Below are 16,536 nucleotides of genomic sequence, written 5' to 3' on the forward strand. Positions count from 1 at the left end.
GTCATCAGCAAAGGATGTTGACTCTGACCCTTTCTGAGGCTCTTCCTTCTTGAAGTCACCTACAGAGCTCAACCCTTGCCTCTAGTCTCCTGGGACAGAGCCCAGCATCCCAACAACTGCAGAAGACGACAGCTTTGTAAGTGAACACCAGCTTCACCCAGGACCCAAGTGTTCCCTGGTTGGAAGAGAAGCCAAAATGGAAGCTTTCTGCTTCTTTCCAGGCTCTTGGAAGCAGTTACCCACTGTCCTTCATTTATAGGTTCCCTTCGTATCTAAAAGTAGGGACACTATAGCGCATGCATCTTTTTGACTTATTTGAGTACATAGTTCATTTCTTTTAGGAGTCTATGACCACATAGTAAAGAAAGTGGAATTTGGGCCATTCTGTGACCTTGTGCCAAAATATAACACTCGGTCAGTGCTGTTGTTGCCAGACTGTTTTCACTGTCACATCTGAAGGCTAAAGTCTCCATGGGAATGCCAGGTGCAAGATAGAGTCTCTGGAAATGGGCATAAGGTTGCCAGGTTAAAACACAGGACATTCAATTTAATTTGAATTTTAAACAAATTTTTAAAGTGTAAATATATCCCATGCATACAACATAGGATATACTTCTGCTGAAAAAAATCGTTTATTTGAAATTTAAATTTAAATGGGTAGGCTGTATTTTTATTTGCTAAATCTGGTCATCTAGGCAGACAGGATCTCTTTTTCTTGGGGGATATAGGATTTGAACTTGACCCTAGCCCACTCCATCTTGACCTGGACTTGTTTGCTCTGAGGACATGGTGGGGTAACCACCAGGGCAAGTGAGGACTCCAGGGAAACCTAATGGAGACACAGTCTCATCCGGTCACATCTTGTTGTCCTGACGGTGCTGGCTACAAGCTGGGGAGGTCTGAACACCTCTCTAGATCTGGTTCTCATAGCCACTCCCACTGTTGTAGTTTGCAGCTCTGGCCAAGGATTTGTCCATAGCCTCTGCCCTACAGGAAAGTGAAAAGTCAAACTAATCGTGGTTGCAGCTCCTGATTTTGTAACTCGGTTTTGTCAGATTCTCTCTCCATTGCTTCCCAAATTCTGCCGAGCTGAAACATTTGCATGGGTGCCCTAGGCTCCTAGTTTGTGCACAGTGATTGACAGATGTCTGTCACTCTTAAGTAGTGTCATGGACCATCCTGGTTTGCTAAGAACTGAGGAGTTTCCTGGGCCTTGGGACTGTCTACGCTGAAACTGGTAAAGTCCCGAGCAAGTTGGAATGAGTTGGTTATCCAACTTGAGACTGTTGGTGGAGTTATCTGGGGGATGGTTTGTAGGGAACAAACCTCCAAAATTCAAATTCCAACTCCCTGAATGATAGGGTTCTGACTCACACTGGCTTGAATGGATAAAAGTGAATTCCAGACTTTCCACAGATGGCCAGATTAACCATCACCTCCATAGGGAGGCATTTCCGGACCATTTTGCCTACCTAATCCCAACCCCTAGATCCTAATGGTTTCTTTCCTAGCATGTCTCACACCTGGGAATCACAGATTTATTCTGTGTCCCTCTCAATAGTTGGAAAGCTCTGTGAGGGCCACTGCCTTGTCTGTTTTGTTTATTGCTGAAATCCCCAGAAGTTAGGATAGCCCGGGCACGTTGTAGCTGCTCCCAAAATATCTATTGACTGAGCAAATGGATGATTCAGTGCCCAGCCATGGCAGGGGTAAGGCACTGGGAATGGGCTGAAGGAGCACAGCCCTCGACTTTAGAAGCCTGCAAGAAAGATGATTGTTTAAGATGGATAGCGGCAGCGCAACACGAATATTTCACGGAGAGATCCAGAGGACGTGTGTAGCCATGCCCAGGAAGCCTTCACAAAGTGTTTACCGAAATTATTACTTTAAATGGTTACCAAGGTGGGCACAGGACTTCCCTTCTCTTTGCTTGCAAAGAACATCACAGGGCTGGGCAATGCAAAGGTGATGGGGCCCAGAACGGCACTGGCGGTTTAGGGTCCCACAGGGTAGGTGTAAGTGGGGAAAAACTGTATGTGAAAATTAACTTGGGGGAGACTGGATTGACATTCAGGGCTAAAGACATTCGGATCCAGCAGTCTTATGTTTTTGAAAGAAAAAAAAAATTGGAAGACATGGTTTTCCTGGTTACACATGTTCTGTTTTGTCAACAAGTGCCTGATTGCCCTTTCTTCTATCTGTATGCATGGTCACACTTTAACTAACCTCCTCGTCCCACTCTCCCACGCCCTCCAAAACTTCAACTGCCCCTCAGGACCTCTCTAGCCAACATCACCTTCCCCCTCTTCTACCAGAATAAGAGACCCTTTTGCCTCCATTTGCCAACAAGCATCTCTGGGGTGGGGGGGGGGGGGAAGGTAACAGCCCCAGTTAGGGGCTTATAGATAAACCCCCCCATCTCCCTGGGACAGAGCACCTGGGGGAAGGGGTGGCTGTGGGTGCAGCTTCAGGAGACTTCAATGACCCGGCCTGATGGCTCTCAAGAGAGCAGCGGATCATCCAGCACAGCGTTTGAACTCTGCTAAGGGTCAGACTGCCTTCTCAAGTGGGTCCCTGACCCCCATGTCTCCTGTTTGGGAGACACCTCCCAGTAGGGGCCAATGGACACCTCATACAAGAGAGCTTCACCTGGCATCTGGCAGGTGCCCCTCTGGGACAAAGCTTCCAGAGGAAGGAACAGGCAGCAATCTTTGCTGTTGTGCAGCCTCTGCTGGTGATACCCAGGCAAACAGTCTGGAGTGGACCTCCAGTGAACTCCAGCAGACCTGAAGGGGCCTCACCTATAGAAGGAAAACTAACAAACAGAAAGGAATGCATCGACATCAACAAAAAGGACGTCCACTCAGAGACCTCATCTGAAGGTCACCAACATCTAAGACCAAAGGTAGATAAATCCAAGAAGATGGGGAGAAATCAGGGCAAAAAGGCTAAAAATTCCAAAAACTGGAATACCTCTTCTCCTCCAAAGGATCACAACTCCTCCCCAGCAAGGGAACAAAACTGGATGGAGAATGAGTTTGATTAACTGATAGAAGCAGACTTCCCAAGGTGAGTTATGACAAACTTCACCAAGCTAAAGGAGCATGTTCTAACCCAATGCAAGGAAGCTAAGAATCTTGAAAAAAGATTAGACAAATTGCTAACTAGAATAACCAGTTTACAGAAGAACATAAATGACATGATCGAGCTGAAAAACACAGCATGAGAACTTCCTGAAGCCTACATAAGTTTCCATAGCTGCTCTGATCAAACAGAAGAAAGGATATCAGAGATTGAAGATCAACTTACTGAAATAAAGTGAGAAGACAAGATTAGAGAAAAAAAGAATGAAAAGGAATGAACAAAGCCTACAAGAAATATGGGACTATGTGAAAAGACCAAATCTACATTTGCTTGGTGTACCTGAAAGTGACGGGGAGAATGGAACCGAGTTGAAAAACACTCTTCAGGGTATTATCCAGCAGAACTTCCCCAATCCAGCCAGATAAGCCAACATTCAAACTGAAGAAATACGGAGACCACCACAAGGATACTCCTTGAGAAGAGCAACCCCAAGACACATACTTATCAGATTCACCAAGATTGAAATGAAGGAGAAAATATTAAGGGCATTCAGAGAGAAAGGTCGGGTTACTCACTATGAGAAGCCCATCAGACTAACAGCAGATCTCTCGGCAGAAACCCTACAAGCCAGAAGAGAGTGGGGGCCAATATTTAACATTCTTAAAGAAAAGAATTTTCAAACCAGAATTTCATATCCAACCAAACTAAGCTTCATAAGTGGAGGAGAAATAAAATATTTTATATACAAGCAAATGCTGTCACTGCCAGGCCTGCCTTACAAGAGCTCCTAAAGGAAGCACTAAACATGGAGAGGAACAACTGGTACCAGCCACTGCAAAAACATACCAAATTGTAAAGACCATCGATGCTATGAAGAAACCATCAACTAATGGGAAAAATAATCAGCTAGCATCATAATGGCAGGATCAAATTCACACATAACAATATTATTAACCTTAAATGTAAACAGGCTAAATGCCCCAATTAAAAGACACAGGCTGGCAAATTGGGTAAATGCAAGACCCATCAGTGTGCTGTATTCAGGAGACCCACCTTATGTGCAAAGACAAACATAGGCTCAAAATAAAGGGATGCAGGAAGATTTACCAAGCAAATGGGAAGAAAAAAAAAAAAAAAAAAAAAAGGAGGGGAGGGGTTGCAATCCTAGTCTCTGATAGAACAGACTTTAAAGCAACAATGATCAAAAGAGACAAAGAAGGGCATTACATAATGGTAAAGTGATCAATTCAACAAGAAGAGCTTACTATCCTAAATATATATGCACCCAATACAGGAGCACACAGATTCATAAAGCAAGTTCTTCAAAGACCTACGAAGAGACTTAGACTCCCACACAGTAACACTGGGAGACTTTAACACCCCACTGTCAATATGAGACAGATCAACGAGACAGAAAATTAGCAAGAATATGTAGGACTTGAACTCAGCTCTGGACCAAGCTGACCTAATAGACATCTACAGAACTCTCCATCCCAAATCAACAAAATATACATTCTTCTTAGCACCACATTGCACTTATTCTAAAATTGATCACATAATTGGAAGTAAAACACTCCTCAGCAAATACAAAATAATGGAAATCATAACAAACGGTCTCTCAGACCACAGTGCAATCAAATTAGAACTCAGAATTTAAAAACTCACTCAAAACCAAACAACTACATGGAAACTGAATAACCTGCTCCTGAATGACTACTAGGTAAATAACAAAATGAAGGCAGAAATAAAGAAGTTTTTTGAAACCAATGAGAGCAAAGACACAAAGTATCAGAATCTCTGGGACACATTTAAAGCAGTGTGTAGAGGGAAATTTATAACCAGCTAGCCCACAAGAGAAAGCAAGAAAGGATCTAAAATCGACACCCTAACATCACAAGTAAAAGAACTAGAGAAGCAAGATCAAACAAATTCAAAAGCTAGAAGATGACAAGAAATAACTAAGATAGCAGCAGAACTGAAGGAGTCAGAGACACAAAAAACCCTTCAAAAAAAAAAAAAAAAAATCAATGAATGCAGGAACTGTTTTTTTTTTTTTTTTAACCAACAAATTAGACCACTGGCCAGATTAACTAAAAAAAGAGAGAGGATTCAAATAATTGCAATAAAAAATGATAAAGGGGATATCACCACTGATCCCACAGAAATACAAAGTACTGTCAGAAAATACTATCAACACCTCTACACAAATAAACTAGAAAATCCACAAGATATGGATGGATTCCTGGACACATACACCCTCCCAAGTCTAAACCTATAAGAAGTAGAATCCCTGAATAGACCAATAACAAGTTCTGAAAATGAGGCAGTAATTAATAGCCTACCAACGAAAAAAAGTCAAGGATCAGACGGATTCAAAGCCGAATTCTACCAAAAGTACAAAGAAGAGCTGCTATCATTCCTTCTAAAACTATTTCAAACCATAGAAAAAGAGGCAATCCTCTCTAACTCATTTTATGAGGCCAGCATCATCCTGATACCAAAACCTGGCAGAGATCCAACAAAAAAATAAAATTTCAGGTCAATATCCCTGATGAACATTGCTGCAAACATCCTCAATAAAATACTGGCAAATTGAATCCAGCAGCATATCAAGAAACTTGTCGACCACGATCAAGTCAGCTTTATCCCTGGGATGCAAGGCTGGTTCAACATATGCAAATCAACAAACATAATCCATCACATAAACAAAACCAATGACAAAAACCACATGATTATCTCAATAGATGCAGAAAAGGCCTTCCACGAATTTCAACAGCCCTTCATGCTGAAACTCTCAACAAACTAGGTATTGATGGAATGTATCTCAAAATAATAAGAGCTATTTATGACAAACCCACAGCCAATATCATACTGAATGGGCAAAAACTGGAAGCATGCCTTTTGAAAACTGGCACAAGACAAGGATGCCCTCTCTCACCGCTCCTATTCAACATAGTATTGGAAATTCTGGCCAGGACAATCAGGCAAGAGAAAGAAATAAAGGTATTCAAATAGGAACAGAAGGAGTCAAATTGTCTCTGTTTGCAGATGACATGATTGTATATTTAGAAAACCCCATTATCTCAGCCCAAAATCTCCTTAAGCTGATAAGCAACTTCAGCAAAGTCTCAGGATACAAAATCAATTTGCAAAAATCACAAGCATTTCTATACACCAGTAATAGAGAGCCAAATCATGAGTGAACTCCCATTCGCAATTGCTACAAAGAGAATAAAATACCTAGGAATACAACTTACAAGTGATTATGAAGGACCTCTTCAAGGAGAACTACAAACCACTGCTCAAGGAAATAAAAGAGGACACAAACAAATGGAAAAACATTCCATGCTCATGGGTGGGAAGAATCAATATCATGAAAATGGCCATACTGCCCAAAGTAATTTACAGATTCAATGCTATCCCCATCAAGCTACCGTTGACTTTCTTTACAGAAACAGAAAAAACTACTTTAAATTTCATATGGAACCAAAAAAGAACCCGCATAGCCAAGACAATCCTAAGCAAAAAGAACAAAGCTGGAGGCATCAAGCTACCTGACTTCAAACCATACTACAAGGCTGCAGTAACCACAACAGCATGGTACTGGTACCAAAACAGATGTATTGATCAATGGACTGGAACAGAGGCCTCAGAAATAACATCACACATCTATAACCATCTGATCCTTGACAAACCTGACAAAAACAATCAATACGGAAAGGTTTCCCTATTTGATAAACGGTGTTGGGAAAACTGGCTAGCCATAAGCAGAAAATGAAACTGGACCGCTTCCTTACATCTTATACAAAAATTAACTCAAGTTGGATTAAAGACTTAAATGTAAAACCTGAAACCATGAGAACCCTAGAAGAAAACCTAGCCAATACCATTCAGGACATACGCATGAGCAAAGACTTCATGACTAAGATACCAAAAGCAATGGCAACAAAAGCCAAAATTGACAAATGGGATCTAATTAAAGAGCTTCTGCACAGCAAAGAAACTGCCATCAGAGTGAACAAGCAACCTACAGAATGGGAGAAAAATTTTGCAATGTATCCGTCTGACAAAGGGTTAATATCCAGAATCTACAAAGAACTTCAACAAATTTACAAGAAAAAACAACCCCATCGAAAAGTGGGCAAAGGATATAAACAGACACTTCTCAAAAGAAGACATTTATGCAGCCAACAATCCCGTGAAAAAAAGCTCATGATCACTGGTCATTAGAGAAATACAAATCAAAACCCCAATGAGATACCATCTCACACCAGTTAGAATGGCGATCATTAAAGTCAAGAAACAACAGATGCTGGACCTCTCCAGAGAAATAGGAAAGTTTTTACACTGTTGATGGGAGTGTAAAGTAGTTTAACCACTGCGGAAGACAGTGTGGTGATTCCTCAAGGATCTAGAACTGGAAATACCATTTGACCCAATAATCCCATTACTGGGTATATACCCAAACGATTATAAATCATTCTACTATAAAGACACACACATGCGTATGTTTATTGCAGCTCTATTCACAATCACAAAGACTTGGAACCAACCCAAATGCCCATCAATGATAGACTGGATAAAGAATATGTGGCACATATACACCATTGAATACTATGCAGCCATAAAAAAGGATGAATTCACGTTCTTTGCAGGGACATGGATGAAGCTGAAAACCATCATTCTCAGCAAACTAACACAAGAACAGAAAACCAAACACCCCGTGTTCTGACCCATAAGTGGGAGTTGAACGATGAGAACACATGGACACAGGGAGGGGAACATCACATACCGGGGCCTGTCAGGAGGTGGAGGGTTAGGGGAGGGATAGCATTAGGAGAAATACCTAATGTAGATGACAGGTTGATGGGTACAGCAAACCACCATGGCACATGTATAGTAACAGACCCGCACATTCTGCACATGTACCCCCAGAACTTAAAAGAAAATTAAAAAACAACAATCAAAGGGCACACCTACATAAGCATTTTATACTAAACTGTTAATGACTACTTTGGACTATCTAAATTTAGAAAAAGACTTCATCTGTTTGAAAAGAGTTTAACTCTCATTTACCTGTTTGAATCTCTGATTGCTTGAACGTATCTCACCCCACAAATGTTACCAAAGTCACCATCTGGCTCTCTTTCTTATTTCATGGGCCTTGGTTCTGAAAACACAAGGACCCCCTCACACAGACACCCATTAAAGTAACCCTGTAAAACAAAATTTGACTTCCCTTTGATATGCTTGGTTTGATTTTGGCAGGTTTATTTTTTGGGGGGCGGTGTATTTAAGTATACTTTTCAGTTTCCTGATAATGAGTAAAGAGAAAAAAGAAGTAGAACACTTTGGGATAGAGAACCAAATTTCCAATACGAAATGTGTTAATTTTTAAGTGGATTTCCGTAGGTGTCTTGGAACATCAGTCAAGCCATTGATATGTGGTAAATAACCTGTGGTGGGTGGAAATGAGTCTAATAATTCAATATCGGAACTTTACCCAAGAAAAACGCCCTACAGTGAGGTCACTCCAATTGGAAATTGTTTGTGTCCATCTCTCCATCCATCCATCTTTTCAATAATTTTCCATCTACCTTTCAATAATTTTGACGGTTGACTCTGTGCCAGGTGCTGTTTTAGATTCCTGTTCTAATGGAACTCGTATTCCGTAGACAGAAGACAGAGTCAACAACCAAACAAACAAAAAATAAATCAATCAATAAGCGAGAACATCAGTTAGTGTTAAGTGCTATGAGGAAAACAAATCACGGTGCTGTGATAGAATATAATGGGGAAGTATGGGGCAAGGGCATTAAAGCAGGTGGTCAGGGAAGGCCTCCCCGAGGTGGTGACATTTCAAGCAAGCTGCGAATAAAAAGAATAAAATCAAGTCCTGCCTAGTGAGCAAACAGCCAGTGTGAGAGCCCAGAGGCAAGAACGAGCCTGGCCTGGTTCAAGATTCAGCAAGTGAGTCAAAGGAGAATAGTTTAAGAAGAAAAGACTTCTTGAAATTACTGGTATGTCAATGGAGAACAGAAATGAATACGGATCTGATATCTTTTGATACTGGAAGCCAGTCCCGTATTATCAACAGCGAAGTCATACGTAACTTCTGCTTGCTGATGATCTCAATGGCTTTGTGTGTGTTTCACTGCAAACTTGCTTCCCCCCAACCAGCTCCCCCAGTTGAATCCAGTCTGATTCAGTAACTGACTCCTCTTTGCTGAGCTGTGTGAAATTAGGCACTTGGTAAACCGGCATTAAGGTTTTTGCCGGAACAGCCCAAAACATTCTGTGCAAACATTTCCCGAGGCACCTCTTCCCCGCTGGAAGTAATGGGTGACTATTTGCAAACTGCTTAGCCGGTCTAACCACTGTCAACCCACCCTTATTAGCTGCAGCCGGAACAAAGGCACCCTTCTGGAAGCATTTGTTGGTTAAAAAAATAAAAATGGTTTTCTTTGCACATGCTTTAACTCCCATTTGTATGTGCATCAGGAATATGTAATGAATAAAATGAAATATGGAAGATACTGTCATAGTACATCCAAATCAAACATTTGCTAAAACAATTGTATTAGAAAATAGCCATTGCCTGTAAAATTCTGGAATGAGTGAAAACTCTTTTTATTTTGTTTCCTTTTAAGTGTGCTTATAATTTCAGTGAAGGACATCTTTTCCCAATACTTCTTATTTTACCCACCCAGTTTTGGACAGAATTTTACTAAACTCAGTGTCTCCTAACACATAACAGTCTTTTTATTTGTCCTTAATAAACCTCAAAGGTTCACCCTCCTGTCTGGATTAATTTTGCTATTGATTCATTTTCTTTGGATCATAAAACAAGCGTACCACATGTTAGATACACTGGAATTACTTTTTTTTTTTTTTTTTAAATTAACTACTCATGGTTAAGCCAAGCAGAGTTATACATAAAGAGTTAAGAGAGCCACTTAAAATTAAATGATCCTACGTGATAATAAATTTTGCTTTTCGGAATAAAGCAATTTTCTCCTCGTTGCAGTCTTACTAATACAACACAGCGTCTGCAATAATAACTATTTCAGACATCCCAAGTTCTCCCACTTCTTTAGCTCACTAATTTCTTACATGATGCCCCTGGTTTTACAAGTATTTTTAATAGACTGATGTTCCAGATTCTTCTATACAGTCAAATCCTTTCATAATCAGAGACTTGTTTTTCCGCAGGAATTTAATTCCCTCTGCAGAATTGTAACATGGGTTGGACTGATCTAGTTTACATTTTCTGACATGTTTTCCCTCCCCTGAAGATTAACTTAACTATCGCTTGGCTCCTTCTCAATTCTTTTCATCTCATTTTCACTTAAAAATATTCTGATTTTATTCGGTAGGCTATCTTGTACTGTTTTCTGAAGATAGGGATTTTAGCTCTGAGAACATGGTTTTCTGCTGCCAAGTGTTTCTCCCTTGAATTCCAGATGATGCCTAGATTGTTTGAAACTAACACAATGTGTCCAAAATTTACAAAAAAAAATAATAATAAATTCAGCTTAGTGAGCTGAATATCTCTTTTAAGATAAGTCACTTGGTCAATTTAATAAAATTTTGTCCAAAAGAATCCGCTCTATCAGCCATTTATCATTAAGTAAATAAAGCATTGAGTTAGGTAAGAACATTTAAAAGTATATTTTTAAAATCTACTCAGAATGCACTTAACCCCTGCTGTGATTAAATGTTTATGTCCCCCCCCGAAAATTTATATGCTAAAACCTAACCCCCAATGCAATAGTATTGAGACGTGGAGACTTTGGGAAGTGTAAGGTTAGCGGGGCTCTATCTAAATGGATGGGATTAGCGCCCTCATAAAAGAGGTTGAGGCCAGGTGCAGTGGCTCACGCCTGTAATCCCAGCACTTCGGGAAGCCGAGGCAGGCAGATCATCTGAGGTCAGGGGTTCAAGACCAGCCTGACCAACATGCATAAACTCCATCTCTACTAAAAATACAAAAATAGCCGGGTGTAGTGGCGCATGCCTGTAATCCCAGCTACTTAGGAGGCTGAGGCAGGAGAATTGCCTGAACTCAGGAGGCGGAGGTTGCAGTGAGCCAAGATCATGCCATTGCACTCCAGCCCGGGTGATGGAGTGAAGCTCCGTTTCAGAAAAAAAAAAAAAAAAGAGGTTGAAGGATGCTGCCACGCCCCTTCCACCATGTGAGGTCACAGAAATTTCCATCTATGGGGAAGAGGCCCTCACCAGACACCAAATCTGCCGCGACCTGATTCCCAGCAGAGGGGTCCCAGCCTCTAGAACTCTAAGAAACAAATTTCTATTGTTAATAAATTACACGGTTTAAGGTAATTTGTTCTAGCAGTCTGAACAGACTAAGACAACTCCCTCTTTAGACAGTTAAATCTTCATAATTCCTCAGAACTTAGCTTAAAAATCTCCTCTTCAGAGATACATTCCCTGGCTGTTTCCCGCTCCCTTTCTGTTTTCCTTCCTCCTTCAGGGAGCTAATTTGCAACTTGCAATTGCTTTTTTTTGTTGTTATTTGGTCTGTCTTTGCCACTATTTTATATTCCTTGAGTCTGTAACATAAGGGTCATAATGCTCACTGCACCTAGTCCAGTGCCTGATGCAAAGCAGGTACTTAATAAATGTATGGTAAATGAATTTTAAAATACACATCCCAGAGAGGTTAATTTTTCTCCTCAATTCTCCGGCCTGGCCTCCTCCATGAATGGAATTAGCCAGTTACCAGTATGATCTCATTATTTTACTTTGAATCTGAGTTGAATTATGACTGCTATGTCTTTGCCATTTTAGAAGACGTTGTTCTCACCTCTCTGGCCAGCTGTGTCCAAAAATATTCCCTCCCAGGAGAAGGACTCCACCAAAACTCCACCAATCCAGGGATCCTGGGTCCGTCCTCCCTTGTGTTCTGGCTCTTGTGCATGGCACTTTGAACAAACATTTCTCAGGATGTGTTATCCTTGCAGAGGAGGCCATCCACACAAGAGGACTTCGGGTGAAATTCCCCTCCGTGATTTTCAGGCCTATGCTTTTAAGGCAATCTGCAGAGAGCACGAGGGTCAAATTGACTGCTCCGCAACTCAGCTGTCTCCAATTCCCCAAGACACTGTGGAGAAGTCATTTCACCTTTTTGGCACTTGGCTCTTAAATTGCCAGAATGAGAGGATTTGATGCAATAAACACTACGGTTGCTCTTGCTTTTGCAATGACTTCCATTACATGGAGGGACTGCATTTCTTTCCCAGGTAAGAATCAGTCCTTGTTCTGGTGCCTGGGGGAGGCTCTACTTCTGAGCAGGGGGAGCAGTGAAAGCGCATCATTCAATGGTGATGAGCACCAGGTCTGAGGCTCCTGAACATTTCCTGTCTATTTATAGAGAATCTGGGATTCTGTCCAGCAGGCCTGCCGATTGCATCAACCAAATAATAAATTCGTTTGAGAAATCCGTTACGCATTGATTCCATGAGCTTGGGTTCCCAGCTTGCCAGTGTGGCCTGGCTTTACTAGGGGATCAACCATCCCAGTTTGCCTGGGACCAAGGGGATGTCCCAGAACTTGGGAATTTCAGTACTAAAACTAGGACAGTCCCAAGCAAACTGGACAAGTGGTGACTCTATTTGTCTGTAATAATTCCGATTACAATAGCAACAGCCATCATCGTCAGCATTATTATAACAATGACTTGTTAAGTGCTTAGCACCTGCTACATTTTATTAGGACTTTGCTAGTATCACCTGATCTTCAGAACAACCCTGATGATATCAGATTCCCTCCATTCCACAGATGGAAACTGACTCTCGGAAAGGTTACGTGCTTATTTGAAAGTTTCTTGGCTAATAAGGAGCATACTTAGGATTCCAAACCTGACCAACGTGAACTTAAACCCTGTGTCAAAATTGGAGATTTGGTCACTGACTGGGCATTTGATGACATCAAGGACTCATCATTAACTGTTTTCTAGGTGTGCTAATGCTGTTATGGTTATTATTTCTTTTTATGTCTTTCTCTTTTTTTTTTTTTTGAGATGGAGTTTGGCTGTTGTCACCCAGGCTGGAGTATAATGGCATGATCTCGGCTCACTGCAAGCTCCGCCTCCTGGGTTCAAGCGATTCTCCTGCCTCAGCCTCCAGAGTACCTGGGATTACAGGCACCTGCCACCACGCCCAGCTAATTTTTTGTATTTTTAGTAGTGGCGGGGTTTCACCGTGTTGGTCAGGTTGGTCTCGAACTCCAGACCTCAGGTGATCCATCTGCCTCGGCCTCCCAAAGTGTTGGGATTACAGGCGTGAGCCACTGCACCTGGCCTAAGTCTTCGTCTTTTAGGGGCACATTTAGGAACATTTACTGATGGGAAAAGACATCAAACCCATGTCAATAAGTCATCAGGCTCAAAGCCGTCCCTCAATGCAATCCCTGGGGTCACAATAGTGTAGAAAGAGCCAACACTGGGGGCCTGGGCTAGATCTGCCCCTCACCAGCCAAGTGAGCAGGTATCTATTCTCCAATTTGCCTGGGTTTAGACAAACTCTTCATCATGATAATTAAAAAAATTTTTTTGTAAGAAAAGCCTTGATATTTAAACTTCTGTGTGTGTGTGTGTGTGTGTGTGTGGTTGGTTATGAGTGGAACCCTTTCTTCAAATGAAATATGCTACAAACGCTTAATTCATAAAACCTTTAAAATGAGTTATTCTGGTGTAAGGGAGAACCAAGAATCCTCCAAACAGCATCCTTTGGAAACCCATATACCACCTCGGCCTGCAGAAACCTAACAATATTAGAAACATTTAGTCAGTGTGATAAGTCTGGTTCTGTCAGGCGGGACTGGCAAACTTCTCCTGTCAAGGGCCAAGTTAAAAATGTTATAGGCTTTGTGGGTCGTACGATCAATGTCGCAACTACTTAAATCTGCCCTCCCAGCATGAAAACAGCCATGGACAAATGTAAAATAATCGATGTGGCCATGTTCCAATAAAACTTTATTTATAGACACAAATTTGAATTTCATCTACTTTTTGTGTGTCACAAAATATTCTCTTTCCCCTCAAAATTTAAAACGATTCTCAGCTAACAAGTATATAAAAACAGGCTCAATGTGGCCCCTGGGCTGTCATTTGCCGAGCCCTGCTATAAAGATGGTCGGGCTCCTGGTTTCGATTTTTTTTTTTTTTTTTTTTTTTTTTCCCCTGAGATGGAGTCTTGCTCTGTCACCCAGGCTGGAGTGCAGTGGCACCATCTCAGCTCACTGCAACCTCCGCCTCCTGGGTTCAAGCAATTCTCCTGCCTCACCTCAGCCTCCCAGGTAGCTGGGATTACAGGCTCTCACTACCACGCCCGGCTAGTTTTTGTATTTTTAGTAGAGACAGGGTTTTACACCATGTTAGCCAGGCTGGCCTTCAACTCCTGACCTCAGGTGATCCGCCCACCTCAGGCTTCCAAAGTGCTGGGATTACAGGCATGAGCCACCGTGCCCAGCCTTGGTTTCGATGTTTGCCCCTGTGAGTTACTATCTGCACATTTGAGGGAACATTATTTAAGTCCTCAAGCCTCAGTTCCCTGGTTGTGAAAGGGGTGTAAATGTAAAACGTACAGGCAGCAGAGATATACGGGAACTCCGTACTTTCCACTCCGTTTCTCTGTGAACCTAAAACTGCTCCAAAACATAAAGTCTGTTTAAGAAGAAAGAAATTCCCACTTAAATAAAATCCACTTCATGAGTTTATTGTGCAGATTAAATAAGACAGGAAAACACCTCAGCACATGGTGGTCACCCTCAGCTCTAATTATGCAGTCCTCCTGGAAACCCGTACATTGCCCTTCTTGACCTTCAAATAGCTGTGACCTCTGCAAGGCACAGCCCTGAAGCATTGACCCTTAGAACTTGGATCCCGGGTCTGTTTTGGCAGAAGGGACTAACCTACAGTCAGCATGGATCAGACTCACAAATGTATGCCTGTTCCCTCGGCCCCCAGCCTCCACCCCACCGTCATGGCCTGTTATTGGCTGAGCTCCCGGGCCTTTTCCCTGGGCTAAAGTATTGTTTGCTTTTCTTCTGCAGCTTTTTCCAGAGCTATGAGCAATGTTCACTTAAATAACCTTATCACTCTTACCTTCAACTCCTCCCCTAGCTTCCCCATTTGAGCAGTGTGATTTCTACATAATCCCTTAGGCAGTTCCTGTGGCCTCCCTTCTCCAACTTTAGTGTAAGTGCTGCCTAAGCGAAGCTAGCACGCGGCCTCTCTTTCCTAAGGGCCTCCTGGGCAGGTGTGGGTGTGTGCTCAGGTGAGGGTGCAAGTGGTCACACACACATCTGATAACGTTTTTCTACTCCTTTCTTCATCTTGGGCTCCACGGAGCTCCCTCATTTCCTTGCATCTCTTTGTCCTTGACTTTGAAACACTGAACACCTGCTATTTCTTGGGGGACATTTCGAGCTTAATCGTCTCCAGCTCCTTCCTGTCTGCGAGGCCTGGGATTTGGGCTATGACACCTCCTGTCCTGAGGCTCGTGTTAGTTATTTTGGATCTTTTTGTATTGCAATCACCTAAAGAATACTAGGGGTTCCTTTCCTTCCTTATTTTCTCCTCCAGCCCCTACCTAAATTAGTTGCTACAGGGCTGGCTTTGTGGGTTCTGAATTCATGCCCATGCAGTTGTCCCCAATCACAGTCCCTTCCTGATGTTACTGGGGCATCTGTAAAATGCCTCAGCAAATCTTTTTTTTTTTTTTTTTTTTACTCTTTACATGCTCTTTTTCTTATTGTTTAAAAGTAAAATGCGTCATGCACATTTACATTGTCAAAGTAATTCATATGCCTTATTAAAAGTGTGTAGAAGCTGAACAAAGAGAAAAATAATCAAGCATATTATTATTCAACATTTTTGAATATTTTTCTACTGAAAATCTTTGAAATATTCCTGTGGTTAGATCATTCTCTCCCTGCCTCTTTCTCTCTCTACATTTATACATATGTAGTAGTGTATGCTGATAGAGTTATTTAACACAGTAGCATCAATATTTTTGTTATTACTCTCCTAGTGAGCATCTCTCTATGACTTCATATTATTCCATCCAAGGATCCTCTTACATTTTAATCATTTCTATTTTATTAAACATTTGTTTCCAATTTTTACCATTATAAATACTCCACGCAGCGTCTTTGTGAACACATGATTTTTATTATATCTTAAATTACTCATTTATGGTTGATTGCTACAGGTGGAATGACTTGAGGACCATCTTAGAGATAGTTAGATATTCTTTAAGGAAAAGGTATTGTCAGAGCCTGTGTTGCATGATATGGCTGCTACTATTGACTTTCTGCTGCTTCTAACTGGTCTGGAATCTCGGTTCCTGGATTACTCTCCCAGAGAGAATAATCCTCAAGAAACTCTCTACTCAGTTTGTCACCTTTACACCAAACCATGCCCTTCCC

General features: G+C 41.6%; 1 long non-coding RNA gene across 1 annotated transcript in view; it reads right to left on the reverse strand.

Moving 5' to 3' along the window:
• The window catches only part of LOC114674418 (uncharacterized), a 39,590-nt gene extending 27,478 nt beyond the window's left edge, over nt 1–12,112 (reverse strand). Inside the window, exon 1 of the long non-coding RNA XR_003725497.2 lies at nt 11,912–12,112. This is a non-coding gene — a long non-coding RNA (uncharacterized LOC114674418). The remainder of the gene's footprint in view (nt 1–11,911) is intronic.
• Nucleotides 12,113–16,536: the final 4,424 nt, after the last annotated feature.

The sequence above is a fragment of the Macaca mulatta genome, chromosome 20 (genome assembly GCF_049350105.2).
Source record: "Macaca mulatta isolate MMU2019108-1 chromosome 20, T2T-MMU8v2.0, whole genome shotgun sequence".
Classification (NCBI taxonomy): Eukaryota; Metazoa; Chordata; class Mammalia; order Primates; family Cercopithecidae; genus Macaca; species Macaca mulatta.